General features: G+C 42.6%; 1 protein-coding gene across 1 annotated transcript in view; it reads left to right on the forward strand.

Annotated features, from left to right (window-relative positions):
• The window catches only part of Plce1 (phospholipase C, epsilon 1), a 307,957-nt gene that overhangs the window by 46,264 nt on the left and 245,489 nt on the right, over positions 1-16,204 (forward strand). The window lies entirely within an intron of this gene.

Here is a 16,204-nt window from a genome sequence, read left to right on the forward strand (position 1 = left end):
GGTCTGGTGACTCATTCCTGCATTTCTCGTTCTTGGAAGGCTGAGGCGAGAAGATTTCTAATTCTGGGCTAAACCTGGATTGCAGGGTGAGAAGCTGCTTTAAAAAAGAAGTGAGATGCCCTAAGCTGAGAAGTGGCGTCATCACGCAACTGTCCTGTGTGAAGACATATCAGCAACAGTCTCGGTGAACTGGTTGCTTCTTTGTTTTTTAATCAGTTTTGTGTGTCTTTGGCGTTGGCAAACGCATTTGGCAGCTACTGTGTTTAGGAAACGTGAAAATAGTGAACTGGGTAAAGTCTGTCTGTGAAGGGATATTCCACTGTCTCAGCGGAGTCCTCTTCTTCAGGATCAGCTCGAGAGGCTCCCTTGTTTGCTGTTTCAGCTGTCTTCATTCTCTGAGGTTCGGGTGAGCCTGTAAACAGGTTATTCCAGCATCCAGGGCGACGCTGGCTTGGACGGATCATCACTACAGCGTCTTTAAAGGGTAGGTTGGTTGTGTTGGGGTGTCTTATCCACTGACTAGGGGTGCAAGGAGGAACTTTGGACGTGTTCTGAGCAAAGGCAAAGTGGGAAGCTCCGAATCAAGAACTTTCAATCAAGCGTGACCATGGCTTCCCGGTCGTGCCTATTAATTTCCTTTGACGAACAAGCCAAAGGCAGCTCCAACCCGGTAATACACCGTTGGCTTAGACTGGGAACACGGCGGAATTTAGTCCTATCTCCCTGACCTCCTTTGGCTGTGTACTGCACAGAGCACAACACACCTCACCATACATGGTCTGCTGGGTAGCACCACACGGATCAGAAGTAGAAAAGCCGCCAAAGCCAACGTCTACAGCTGCAATCATTTCTCCTGGTTTCAACTCTTCCTGCTCAGCACAGTGGATTCCATCGAGAGTTAAGAGCCCCAAATGGAAAGATAATCAATTGGCCTTCGCACCTGCTTTTTTTTTTTTTTTTTGGTTCTTTTTTCGGAGCTGGGGACTGAACCCAGGGCCTTGCACTTGCTAGGCAAGCGCTCTACCACTGAGCTAAATCCCCAACCCCTCGCACCTGCTTTTCTAGCTGACTATAAATAGGCGTTTAACAACGACGACGATCTGTAGGATTTGTTTCAGCTGGAGGCTATCGTCCATAAACTTAATCAGCCCCGCATTTATTTTCACTTTTTATTAGCACATATTTAATATCCAAAGTGACGTGTTTCATCATTTTTCTATAACAAGAACAGTGTTCTCTAACGGTGTTCACCCCCTCTCCCTCTTCTATACCACCAAGTGTCCTTTTTACTTTCCTATCCCTTACTCTCCCTAAATTTTATTATTTCGATTCTTCATTAATTTATTTTTATTAATTTTTAAGTTGCTTACGAAGTCTCCCCTGAAATGCATCATGAGAGGAAAACATGTGGAATGTGTCTTTGTCAGACTGGCCTGTTTCGTTTGATGATGAGGTTCAGTTCCTTGCGTTGACCTGTAAATGACACGATTCTGTTCTTTTTTTTTCTTTCTTTGAGCTGCTCATTTTATGGGTAGATAAGGCCCTGGTCAGGTAAAGTCACTTGTCTGAATTCACATCACCAGTATTGGGAAAACCCAGAATTAAAATTTGGGTCTCCACGTACTGTCTTCTCGACTCTAGAGTGGAGTAAAATTATGAATTCTTATGTCATTTGCTTTGTCTGTGTCAGCAGATTCTGCGCATCGTGACCTTAGGACTTCTGGGGACATAGATTCCTATGCACTGCGCCAGACAAGGAAGAGTTCACCGTGGGCCACTGTGGCGGGAGTGGTGGCAGTGGAGGGGGGGTGTGGGGTGTCTGTGTAGCTCTCCCCTATCTCTTCCGTTCCTTCCCAGAGCATCAGTAACCTTGGTTGGCACATAGTTTGTCAGGTTCATCTACCTTTTTCTAGTTCATTCTGGCTTTCTGCCAGCATATTCTGCCTTCAAGAATTTTTTTTCCTCAGGGGATGAGGGGTTTGGGGGAAGTGAGTGAGGGGAGGAGGAGTGGGAGGGGCAGGGGCATGATAGTTTGCTAGTTCGTTTTGAGTACTCTTGTAATAGGGTTGCATGTGTCACAGACCGGCCTAACATTTGCTTTAGAGCTGAGAATGACCTTGGACTTCTTCTTTTTTTTTTTTTTTTTTTTTTTTTGGTTCTTTTTTTCGGAGCTGGGGACCGAACCCAGGGCCTTGCGCTTGCTAGGCAAGCGCTCTACCACTGAGCTAAATCCCCAACCCCGACCTTGGACTTCTAATACAGCTGCCTCTACTTCCCCAGGGAAGGCAGAGGCCACCTTGTTTTTCTGTTTTTTTTTTTATTATTAACTTGAGTATTTCTTGTATACATTTCGAGTGTTATTCCCTTTCCCGGTTTCCAGGCCAACATCCCCCTAACCCCCTCCCCTTCTAGATGGGCTTCCCCTCCCCATCCTCCCCTCATTACCACCCTCCCCCCAACAATCTAGTTCACTGGGGGTTCAGTCTTAGCAGGACCCAGGGCTTCCCCTTCCACTGGTGCTCTTACTAGGATATTCACTGCTACCTATGAGGTCAGAGTCCAGGGTCAGTCCATGTATAGTCTTTAGGTAATGGCTTAGTCCCTGGAAGCTCTGGTTGGTTGGCATTGTTGTTCATAAGGGGTCTCGAGCCCCTTCAAGCTCTTCCAGTTCTTTCTCTGATTCCTTCAATGGGGGTCCTGTTCTCAGTTCAGTGGTTTGCTGCTGGCATTCACCTCTGTGTTTGCTGTATTCTGGCTGTGTCTCTCAGGGGCGATCTACATCCGGCTCCTGTCAGCCTGCACTTCTTTGCTTCATCCATCTTGTCTAATTGGATGGCTGTATATGTATGGGCCACATGTGGGGCAGGCTCTGAATGGGTGTTCCTTCAGTCTCTGTTTTAATCTTTGTCTCCCTATTCCCTGCCAAGGGTATTCTTGTTCCCCTTTTAAAGAAGGAGTGAAGCATTCACATTTTGGTCATCCTTCTTGAGTTTCATTTGTTCTAGGCATCTAGGGTAATTCAAGCATTTGGGCTAATAACCATTTATCAATGAGTGCATACCATGTGTGTTTTTCTGTGATTGGGTTACCTCACTCAGGATGATATTTTCCAGTTCCAACCATTTGCCTATGAATTTCATAAAGTCATTGTTTTTGATAGCTGAGTAATATTCCATTGTGTAGATGTACCACATTTTCTGTATCCATTCCTCTGTTGAAGGGCATCTGGGTTCTTTCCAGCTTCTGGCTATTATAAATAAGGCTGCGATGAACATAGTGGAGCACGTATCTTTTTTATATGTTGGGGCATCTTTTGGGTATATGCCCAAGAGAGGTATAGCTGGATCCTCAGGCAGTTCAATGTCCAATTTTCTGAGGAACCTCCAGACTGATTTCCAGAATGGTTGTACCAGTCTGCAATCCCACCAACAATGGAGGAGTGTTCCTCTTTCTCCACATCCTCGCCAGCATCTGCTGTCACCTGAGTTTTTGATCTTAGCCATTCTCACTGGTGTGAGGTGAAATCTCAGGGTTGTTTTGATTTGCATTTCCCTTATGACTAAAGATGTTGAACATTTCTTTAGGTGTTTCTCAGCCATTCGACATTCCTCAGCTGTGAATTCTTTGGCTAGCTCTGAACCCCATTTTTTAATAGGGTTATTTGTCTCCCTGCGGTCTAACTTCTTGAGTTCTTTGTATATTTTGGATATAAGGCCTCTATCTGTTGTAGGATTGGTAAAGATCTTTTCCCAATCTGTTGCTTGCTGTTTTGTCCTAACCACAGTGTCCTTTGTCTTACAGAAGCTTTGCAGTTTTATGAGATCCCATTTGTCGATTCTTGATCTTAGAGCATAAGCCATTGGTGTTTTGTTCAGGAAATTTTTTCCAGTGCCCATGTGTCCCAGATGCTCCCCTAGTTTTTCTTCTATTAGTTTGAGTGTATCTGGTTTGATGTGGAGGTCCTTGATCCACTTGGACTTAAGCTTTGTACAGGGTGATAAGCATGGATCGATCTGCATTCTTCTACATGCTGACCTCCAGTTGAACCAGCACCATTTGCTGAAAATGCTATCTTTTTTCCATTTGATGGTTTTGACTCCTTTGTCAAAAATCAAGTGCCCATAGGTGTGTGGGTTCATTTCTGGGTCTTCAATTCTGTTCTATTGGTCTATCTGTCTGTCTCTGTACCAATACCATGCAGTTTTTATCACTATTGCTCTGTAATACTGCTTGAGTTCAGGGATAGTGATTCCCCCTGAAGTCCTTTTATTGTTGAGGATAGTTTTAGCTATCCTGGGTTTTTTGTTATTCCAGATGAATTTGCAAATTGTTCTGTCTAACTCTTTGAAGAATTGGATTGGTATTTTGATGGGGATTGCATTGAATGTGTAGATCGCTTTTGGTAGAATGGCCATTTTTACTATATTAATCCTGCCAATCCATGAGCATGGGAGATCATTCCATCTTCTGAGATCTTCTTCAATTTCTTTCTTCAGAGTCTTGAAGTTCTTATTGTACAGATCTTTTAATGGCTTGGTTAAAGTCACACCGAGGTACTTTATATTATTTGGGTCTATTATGAAGGGTGTCATTTCCCTAATTTCTTTCTCGGCTTGTTTCTCTTTTGTGTAGAGGAAGGCTACTGATTTATTTGAGTTAATTTTATACCCAGCTACTTTGCTGAAGTTGTTTATCAGCTTTAGTAGTTCTCTGGGCCACCTTGTTTGATGTGGTACTGGGAATCACACTGGAGGCTTTGTGCACGGTAGATAGGCAGGCAGTCTGTTGACTGACTATAGCCTCTGGCTTCCTGCCTTCTTTACAGGGCTGGCTTGTCTCCTCCTCTCCGCATCCCCGTGCCGTACCATCGTCTGTTCATTAAGTCCTTCGAGATGTCCTTTTAATTTGAGTGTAGCCAGGTTTCGTGAGTTCATTTCTCTCCCAGCCTCGTCTCTTTCCATCCCTCACTTGGCGGTTATTGCTCTCTCCTAAGGACTGCAGTTCCACAAAGCTCTGAAAACAGCCGAAGGGATCCCTCCCTGTCTCTCAAGAGGATTATTTCCCTTGTTCTTTTTTCTCTTATTTGTGAGAAGCAGAGCCAAATGAGAGACACGACCCATCAGGAGGGACTAGATCTAGCCCAGGAACAGCTAGTGTTGTGTGGGCTGCAAAGAATGGAGCCAGGACTCCAGGCTCACAAGACAGCATTGGGAGGACCACTGAGATCATTGGCTTTAACCCTTCATCTTGCAGAGAGGGAAACCGAGGCCGAAAGCAAGACAGACGTTCTTGTCCAGGTCTGGACAGGCATCATTTTAAGAGCCAGGACTGGTATCCTGTTTGATCTCAAGCCAACTTCCTGTTCCAACCCTAGAATACCAAACCCTATTCCTGACACATATAATATGTGGCACTGAAGTGATGTTACTTAGAGCTTGAATTTGCATTGTTTAAGACTAAGATTGGGAGCCAATACGCCTAGGTTCAAATTCTGACCGGTTCCTATAGCTGCTCCATGATCTAGCACAAATTCCTTAACTGCTTTGTGTCTCTATTTCTAGGTGGGGATAATCATTTAATACTTTTAACGTTGTTGAAAGGAAATGGGTTTCTATACATTGAGTGTTAACATCTGTTTGCAAAGGTGTTTTGCCCCACTTTAATTTAAGCATCTCATTGTAATACCTGGCATGGCATGAATGTTTTCCTCTGGTTCTTGAGCTCAGTTTGAACTACAGTATTGTATAAACTCTTAGGAAACAGTTTCCTCTAGAGGGTTCCGTGATGGAATAACATAAATTGTGAGAGGCATTCTCTAACCACTAAGCACCTTGGGAGAATTGGTATGGTCTGAGGAGGCTTCTTGGAGAAGATGGGGTACAAGCTCTTGGGTGAAGCCAGACTGCTTCACCACAAGGAAACCCCCTTGGGTGGTAGCAAGTCCAGGTGACTTGCCCTGATTTCAGAGGCCGTTCACAATTTCATATTAGCCCTTTCTTTCCCTCCTCCACATTTTACTACTTCACATAAAAATTTAAGTGATGCAATTACCGCCAGGAGACTAGGAATTTTCCTGTTTTGTTTTCAAGCCTATTATAAAACTCTCTTGCACTTGCAGAAAGTTGTTTACAAGCCCGGTTGATGTGAGGCACAGAGCAGCTCCACTGTTTGTGTAGTTGGTGATTTTCTGTAATGACATAAGCACATGTATATAAGCTCACGGCCCTAAGCGAAGCTAGACCTCCGCAAGCCCTCGTCCAGACATATGGGTCTCCTCTCTTGGCCACTCAATTATCTGCCCGCCTCTGCCATCCCAGGTACCACAGTGTAAGTCTTCTCTTACTTCTTCAATGTCCAATACAAGGATTTCCACTCACAGCTTCTCGTGGGAACAATACATCTGTAATGAATGCTGCTGAAGGGTGTATTTCAAAGGGCTTCATTTTCATGTGAACTTACTCCCCAAACTATAGTATTTTATTTTAGTTGCTTTTAACTTTATATAAGAACAGAGTGCATGCCATCCTTTAGGGCTTTTTTTTAAAGCACTTTACATTTCTGTTCGATGTGCACTGTTCTGTATGGCTGTAGTTATTTGTGTGATTATATCGGTTTCCTCATGTATTTCCAGCCAATGAATATTTAGATATTTTTATAAACATATGCCCTCTTTCCGTGAACTTTAAAAAAAAAACCACATTGCTTTTTATGTAGGCTCCAAAATTTCTCTTTCCCAAAGGATTGGAATTGCTGAAACACAGGGTATATGAGTGGTATAGTTTGGGAGATAGCTATGGCTATTTTAATTTTTTATTAGATATATTTTCTTACTTACATTTCAAATGTTACTACCCTTTCCGTTTTCCTGTCCATAAGCTTCTATCTCCTCCCCCTCCTCCATACAGGTGTTCCCCCATTCATTCCCCTCATTGCCCCCCTATTCCCCTGGGTATATGGGGGTCCAACCTTAGCAGGACCAAGGGCTTCCCCTTCCACTGGCTATTCCCCTTCCCCAACAAGGCTATTCTCTGCTACATATGCAGTTGGAGCTCCGGGTCAATCCATGTATAGTCTTTCGGTAGTAGTTTAGTCTCTGGAAGCTCTGGCTGGTTGGCATTGTTGTTTTTATGGGGTTCCAAGCTCCTTCAACTCCTTCAATCCTTCCTCTAATTTCCCCCAAGGGAGTCCTGTTCTCAGTTCAATGGTTTGCTGCTAGCATTGACCTCTGTATTGGACATGCTCTGGCTGTGTCTCTCAGGAGAGATCTATATCTGGTCCCTTTCAGCATGCACTTTTTAGCTTCATCAATCTTATCTAGTTTGGTGGATAAATATATATATATGTGTATATGTATATATATATGTATATACATATATATGTGTGTATATGTATATATGTCACATGTGGGGCAGGTTCTGAATGGCCGTTCCTTGAGTCGCTGTTCTATGGCCTGTTTTTTAACATTGTATCGGTTAACCCTCATCCTCTCCAGTGATGTTTGAAAGAGCTGTCCAGCCTCCTCTCTGGCACACGATGCTTTCCTTGAAGCAGTAATTCTTCATGGTTGATTCCAAGAGCATTATCATGTCTTCGTGCTTTCATGGGCCATGTGTGTTCCTTTTTGTATGAAATGCCTCAGCCATTTGGTCCATTTTCTGCTCATGCTGTGTTTCTGCTGATTTTCATGATTTAAATAATATACATTCCTAGCACTGCCTATTTTTGTTTACATGTATTACTAATATTTTTCAGTTTTAAGTTGTGTTTTTTTCTATTATCTTTTTTTTGTTGAGATTTTAATATATCATTTCCCTCTCCCCTTTCTTCCCTCCGAACCCTCTTCACACTCTTTCAAATTTATGGCCTCTTTTTTTATTAATATACATGCATACATACGTGTTTCTAAATATGTAAATAGAACCTTCTCAGTCTGTATGCCATTTGTATGTATATTTTCAGGGCTGACTGTTTGGTATAGACAACCAATTGGTGTGCTCTTACCCTCCACGGAGAACTTCAGGCAACTTAGGAATGCTGAGGGCAGCAAAAAGTAGTCTTTTGTAAAATATACTTTGCTACTATTCTTATTCTCACTAAAACTTGCTTTATGAGCAAAGGACAAAACCAGAAGCTGCAACATAGACAAACAGAGAAAGGTTAGAATGAACTGCAGTAGGCCGAGCTCAGAGATGCACTTGAAAACAAGCAGACTAGGGGCGATGTGCACTGCAGCCAAGTGTTTACAGTGCTCCCAGCAGATGCTGCCTCAGACACACCACGCTGCACAGGAATACGCATATCTTCTTAATGACAGAATACACGGGTCTATTTACACAGTTTATTACTAGTTAACAAAATGATTGCCACTCAGAGTGGGAATCCCATCTAAACAGACATCCTGTTTCTAAATTGAGACTACTTGTACCTTTAGAGAAATGACCTGTAGGTTCTCATGGGAGCTCTCAGTGAACTCAAGCCATAGGTTGCTATCACCTGAGTGTGAGCATGCTCAGGATGATTTTCACACCGAGTCAAGTGCAGAAAGCCCACAGCAGTATCAGAATCTTTTTATTATTTGCACACACATAAAATCCCCTTGTGTGCGCCAAAGTGTCGCCTAATCTCTACATCAACTCCAAACATAGACATTGTTACATCTTATTGTAAAACTGACAGAGAAGACAGGTGAGAGCTGTCTAGTCCCTGTCCCCACTGAGCCTGAGGACACAAGTACGGGAAATCAGTGGAAATCCTCAAAGTTGGCTACTGCGCTTGTGTGACTTTGAACCAACAGTAACTAAACTGAAAACTAATTTCCACTCCTTTCCGTACTAGGCGTAGATGAAAACACAATTCTTAGTCCATCTCTCAGAAGCCCTAACACTAAGCATGTTCATTTCTGTCTATGTTCAAGAAGATAGGGCTGGAGAGATGGCTCAGTGGTTAGGAGCACTGGATGCTCTTCCAGAGGTCCTGAGTTCAAATCCCAGCAACCACATAGTAGCTCACAACCATCTGTAATGGGATCAGATGCCCTTTTCTGGTGTGACTGAAGACAGCTACAGTGTACTTATATACATAAAATGTATAAATATTTTTTAAAAAGAAGATAGCAGCAGATCTTTGCTTTTTTATTGTTTCATTTCTTTACATTCCAAATGTTGCTCCCCTTCCTAGTCCCCCTCTAAGAGTTCTTCACCCCATGTCCCTCCCCTTTCCTTACCTCCACCCTATTACCCACCCACCTACCCCCAACTCACCCCCTGTAACCCCTTCCCTGAGACATCAGGTCTCTACAGGATTAGGCACATCCTCTCTCACAGAGGCAGACAAGACAGTCTTCTGCTACGTATGTGCTGGGGGCCATAGCCAGCCCCATATGCAAGCATCTTCAACAAATGGTGCTGGTCTAACTGGTGGTCTGCTTGTAGGAGAATGCAAATTGATCCATATCTATCACCTTATACAAAGCTCAAGTCCAAGTGGATCAAAGTCCAAGTGGATCAAGGACCTCAACATAAAACCAGATACATTGAATCTATTAGAAGAGAAAGTGGGAAAGAGCCTTGAAAGCATTGGCACAGGGAAAATTTCCTGAATACAACATGAATGGCTCAGGCTCTAAGATACTTACAAATAGGACCTCATGAAACTGAAAGGCTTCTGTAAGGCAAAGGACATTTGTCAATAGGACAAAATGGCAGCCTACAGATCGGGAAAAGATCTTCACTAACCCTATGTCTGATAGAGGGCTAATATCCAAAAAATATAAAGAACTCAAGAAGTTAGACACTAAAAAAAAAAAAAAAAAAAACCAAATAACTCAATTTAAAAATGGGGTACAAAGCTAAACAAAGAATTCTCAACAGAGGAATTTTGAACGGTCAAGAAGCCCTTAAAGAAATGTTCAACATCCTTAGTCATCAAGGAAATGCAAATCAAAACGAATGCAAATCAGAATGGCTAAGATCAAAAACTCAGGCGATAACACATGCTGGCGAGGATGTGGAGGAAGAGGAACACTTCTCCATTGCTGGTGGGATTGCAAACTGGTACAACCGTTCTGGAAATCAATCTGGTGGCTCCTCAGAAAATTGGAAATAGATCTACCTGAAGACCCAGCTCCATATAATGCTCCTGGGCACACGCCCAACAGATGCTCCACCATATAACACGGACTTGTGCTCCACTATGTTCATAGCAGCCTTATTTGTAATATGCAGAAGCTGGAAACAACCCAGATGTCCCTCAACCAAAAAGTGCATACAGAAAATGTCATTCATTTACACAATGAAATACTATTTGGCTATTGAAAACAAGGACATCACGAATTCTGCAGATCTTCGCTTTGGAGCTACGTACTTGTCCATGTGCTTCAAGACCCTGGCTGCTATTCAAGCTCACAGTCAGGCTGCAGATATTTGTGAGAGCCTGTTCTGAAGCTCACAGTATTGTTACCAGTGAGAACTTTCTTTGAAGCTATGTTTCATTTGATGCACAGTGATGTAACTTACATATTAAATACCACGCTAGTTAAAGTGCCGTCTGAGATAAACACACTTTTAGTAAGAAGCTTAACATACCGCTTTTCACAGGCAGTCCTCTAACCTATCAGGATGCTTGATACTGTACATGATGCGAGGCAGAGGTCCATTTTGTCTCCTATATTAGTATTCATTTTCCAGCTCTCATCTGCCATGCCACTCCCTGAGTTATTCCTGATTCTGTACATGCATGGCTCTTCTCCAAGCTCTCAGCCCTAGTGCGATGGGCTTTCCCTATCACCGTGACGGTATTGGAAGTCCTAGCAGCTTCCTTATACTTGAAAACACACACACACACACACACACACACACACACACACTCTCTCTCTCTCTCTCTCTTTAAATTATTACTGAAGCCCATGTACCTACAGAAGAATATAACAACTGTAAAACGTATAAAGGTCAAAGTACTTTACAAATTAAGCACTGTAACTTAATCAGCACCAAAGCCAGCAAATAGAACAGTCACACCCTAAACAGAGTTCTCAACGTTCTCAGTGCTGTGACCCTTTAATACGCATTTCCCTATGTTGTGGTGACCCCAACCATAAAATTATTTTTGTTGTAACCGTATCACTAACTGTTATAAATTGTCATGTCGACCCTCGGATCCCGGCCCGCAGCAGCTCTCTGCTCCCAAACCCCGTGGGAGAGAGACCTCACCGCCTGGTCAGGTGGGCACTCCTGAGGCTGCAGAACAGAGGAGACCACCAACACTGCCCACCCCTGCCCACATCCCTGGCCCAAGAGGCAACTGTATAAGGCCTCTGGGTTCCCGTAGGGGAGGGCCCAGGAGCGGCAGGACCCCTGCGCCTGAGACACCGCCGGAACCTGAAGGAAACAGACCGGATAAACAGTTCTCTGCACCCAAATCCCGTGGGAGGGAGAGCTGAACCTTCAGAGAGGCGGACACGCCTGGGAAACAAGAAGAGACTGCACTCTGTGCACATCCAGACGCCAGAGGAAAACACCAAACGCCATCTGGAACCCTGGTGCACGGAGGCTCCCGGAAAGAGCGGCGCAGATCTTCCCGGTTGCTGCCGCTGAGGAGAGGACTTAGGCAGTACCCCACGAGCAAACTTGAACCTTGGAACCACAGGTAGGACCAACTTTTCCCCTGCAAGAAACCTGCCTGGTGAACTCAAGACACAGGCCCACAGGAACAGCTGAAGACCTGTAGAGAGGAAAAACTACACGCCCGAAAGCAGAACACTCTGTCCCCATAACTGGCTGAAAGAAAACAGGAAAACAGGTCTACAGCACTCCTGACACACAGGCTTATAGGACAGTCTAGCCACGGTCAGAAATAGCAGAACAAAGTAACACTAGAGATAATCTGATGGTGAGAGGCAAGCGCAGGAACCCAAGCAACAGAAACCAAGACTACATGGCATCATCGGAGCCCAATTCTCCCACCAAAATAAATATGGAATATCCAAACACACCAGAAAAGCAAGATCTAGTTTCAAAATCGTATTTGATCATGATGCTGGAGGACTTCAAGAAAGACGTGGAGAACTCCCTTAGAGAACAAGTAGAAGCCTACAGAGAGGAATCGCAAAAATGCCTGAAAGAATTCCAGGAAAACATAAATAAACAAGTAGAAACCCATAGAGAGGAGACACAAAAATCCCTGAAAGAATTCCAGGAAAACACAATCAAACAGTTGAAGGAATTAAAAATGGAAATAGAAGCAATCAAGAAAGAACACATGGAAACAACCCTGGACATAGAAAATCAGAAGAAGAGACAAGGAGCTGTAGATACAAGCTTCACCAACAGAATACAAGAGATGGAAGAGAGAATCTCGGGAGCAGAAGATTCCATAGAAATCATTGACTCAACTGTCAAAGATAATGTAAAGCAGAAAAAGCTACTGGTCCAAAACATACAGGAAATCCAGGACTCAATGAGAAGATCAAACCTAAGGATAATAGGTATAGAAGAGAGTGAAGACTCCCAGCTCAAAGGACCAGTAAATATCTTCAACAAAATCATAGAAGAAAACTTCCCTAACCTAAAAAAAGAGATACCCATAGGCATACAAGAAGCCTACAGAACTCCAAATAGATTGGACCAGAAAAGAAACACCTCCCGTCACATAATAGTCAAAACACAAAACGCACAAAATAAAGAAAGAATATTAAAAGCAGTAAGGGAAAAAGGTCAAGTAACATATAAAGGCAGACCTATCAGAATCACACCAGACTTCTCGCCAGAAACTATGAAGGCCAGAAGATCCTGGACAGATGTCATACAGACCCTAAGAGAACACAAATGCCAGCCCAGGTTACTGTATCCTGCAAAACTCTCAATTAACATAGATGGAGAAACCAAGATATTCCATGACAAAACCAAATTTACACAATATCTTTCTACAAATCCAGCACTACAAAGGATAATAAAGGGTAAAGCCCAACATAAGGAGGCAAGCTATACCCTAGAAGAAGCAAGAAACTAATCGTCTTGGCAACAAAACAAAGAGAAGAAAAGCACACAAACATAACCTCACATCCAAATATGAATATAACAGGAAGCAATAATCACTATTCCTTAATATCTCTCAACATCAATGGCCTCAACTCCCCAATAAAAAGACATAGATTAACAAACTGGATACGCAATGAGGACCCTGCATTCTGCTGCCTACAGGAAACACACCTCAGAGACAAAGACAGACACTACCTCAGAGTGAAAGGCTGGAAAACAACTTTCCAAGCAAAGGGTCAGAAGAAGCAAGCTGGAGTAGCCATTCTAATATCAAATAAAATCAATTTTCAATTAAAAGTCATCAAAAAAGATAAGGAAGGACACTTCATATTCATCAAAGGAAAAATCCACCAAGATGAACTCTCAATCCTCATCTTCGGTTGGTTTATATACAAGTGTGCAATTTCTAGGCTTGAAAGTAAAATGATGCTATCTGGTGCTGGATAGAGGAGCCTTATTTTTTATTATGGCAGCTTGCTATTTTTGTAACATGGTGATTTGGTTGAACACAATAAAGTACAGTAGTAACTGATCTCCCCTTCTTCCTGGATGAGTGAGGAGATGATTAAATGTTGATGTCAGCATCCTTGAGCATATTCAGATGAGCTTCTGCTTCTGTTGAAAAGGATGCTGTGTTTGATTGTGGTCCGAAGCTTTGAAGCACTACTTGGCATCTCCTTCCTTGGAGGTCTCACTGTTTAAACATAACAGATTTGATAGCTTGTTGGTAAGGTGAGGTCCAGCTTGTCTCCACTAGGTCATCTTCATGTGAATCCGGTGGTTATACGGTTTTGTTTTAGGGATATTTCATTTTTTTTAATAACGGTTTTAGCTGACATTCATGGAGAGAATGAATCCTTAGAACTGTGCCACTAGTGAAAGGAAATCCTGTCTAGAGTATGTTTCTTTACAAAGCTGTGTCACACCATCCTTTGGGCCCTCTGCTGGAAAAGTAGAATCAAGTCTCAAATAATGCCTTTTAAATTGTATCCTCTAGTATTATAGATGTAGGACAGTACTGTATCATACCTCTGTGGATGTAAAACAGCTTGTACCTGCTTTATGATACATAGTAGTGACCGTGCTTTATCAGAGCTGTTTTTAATGATGTTGCTCAGAATGTTTTCTTTCCAGATGATGATTGAGAAGCTAACTTAAAAAAAAATGGTGCCAGGTACCACAAGAGTAACAGAACTGTGCTGTTTTCTCGGGTTTTGTTTTTTTACTTTTTTTTTTTTTTAATGGAGTGTGCTGGATGTCTCTACAGTTTTGTTCAGATGACTGCAGAACCTGGAAAAGCTGTTGCTGCTGTTGCTGCATAACACACTGCTATTATTGGTCTTTTTATATAAATATAAATATATATATATACAGATATATAATTTGAATTTTTGGAAACTTTAGCTGTGCTGTCAACTTTGGAAAAAAGTATCCCCGTTTACTGTGTTGAGTTGGCACTGTACAGAAATTAACAGCCATATTGGTCTAGAAATGTTGAACTTAAGTTTTTTCCATTTGTACAGGGGTAACGCACTGTATTAAATATGTAAGGTCTTATCTACGTGGGTTTGATTACAAAAACTAATAAAGTATTCTCTAAATTAAAAAAATTGTCATGTCAATTTCTTTTTTTTTAAATTGGATATTTTATTTACTTACATTTCAAATTTTATTCATGTAAATCTCTTTTTTTCCCCGATGGTCTTAGATGACTCCTGTGAAAGGGTCATTGGGCCCCCATGGAGGTCACGACCCTCAGGCTGAGAACCTCTGCCCTGGAGCCTTCCTTGTTCTCTTTCTAGCTTTTCTTTCCCTCTTTCTCTCCTTGCCACAAAGTAACCGGCCCTGCTCCCAAAACTGTAGACTGATTTGAACACTACATGGGTGAATCCCTATTCCCTAAGTCCCCGTATTGTATTTGTGAGATTCAGCCATATTGTTGCGTGCATCATCCGTTTATGTGCTCCCATGGCTACTTCCTATTCCAGTTCACGAATATCCGGCTTTTCTATCTCTCCTTCTGTTGAGAGTCATTTGGGTTGTCCCGGTTTGAGGGTTATTTTGAATAGTGCTGGTCTGTTTCTTAGCAGCCCTAAGCCCTTGCACAAGTGAATTTCTTCCTGTCACACCTTATTCACCCCTGTACTGAAGATCGTAGCCATTTAAAGTCTAGGTATGTGCTGGTTCCTTCTATGAAAAGTTCTTGAATGCCAGGATGTACCAAGTTCTCCTCCACTGGACATCTACAAACTTGTATCCTGTGAGTTGATCTCTTAAGTACCACACTCCAAAGCCTTTTTGCGAATAAAAACAAAATCAAAAACTTAAACAATCAAACAGAAAAACTGGGGGGCTGGAGAGTTGGCCTAGTGGTTAATAATATTTACTTTGCAAGCCTGAGGGTCTGAGTTTGCATCCCAGCATCCATGCAAGAAAGCTGGGCCAGCTTGCCTGTAGCCTCAGTGCAGTGGGGGAAGAGACTGGGTGATCACTTGGGCTTGTTGACTGCCACCCTCATTTCAGGTTCAGTAGGAGACCCCATTTCAAAGGAATAAGGTAGAAAATGACAGAGAAGGATACATGATATCCTCCTCTGGGACATTTGGAATACGGGGGGGGGGGAGGTGAGTGACAATTTCAACATAATTATTTTCTAGCAAATATGAATTAACAGCACTGGATGAATGAATATAGCACTATACAGTCACACCTGGCTGCAGATCACAGCTCTTGGGGTCAGCGAAGTCCACATAACAACATTATGTATGTATGTATGTATGTATGTATGTATGTATGCATGCATGCATGTATGTATGCATGCATGTATGCATGTATGCATGTATGTATGTATGTATGTATGTATGTATGTATGTATGTGTTCTTCTTTGAAATATTATATCCTAACCACAGTTCTTCTTCTCTTCTCCTTCCAGTTGTCTCTTCCTCCATTCCTGATCCCTTCTGTTCCCAACCCCACCTACCCCCAGGAAACTCACAAAATCTATTCAGTTTCCCTTCCCAGGAATCCGTCTATCCTGCCTTGAGCTCTCCTTCTTACTTAGCCTCTCTGGTCCGTGGTTTGTAGCATGATTATCCCTTCTTTGTGGCTAATACATGTGTGTGAGGACAGACCATGTTTATCTTTCTGGATATGAGCTACCTCACTCAGG

The sequence above is a fragment of the Rattus norvegicus genome, chromosome 1 (assembly GCF_021556685.1).
Source record: "Rattus norvegicus strain SHRSP/BbbUtx chromosome 1, alternate assembly SHRSP_T2T, whole genome shotgun sequence".
In the NCBI taxonomy this organism is placed as follows: Eukaryota; Metazoa; Chordata; class Mammalia; order Rodentia; family Muridae; genus Rattus; species Rattus norvegicus.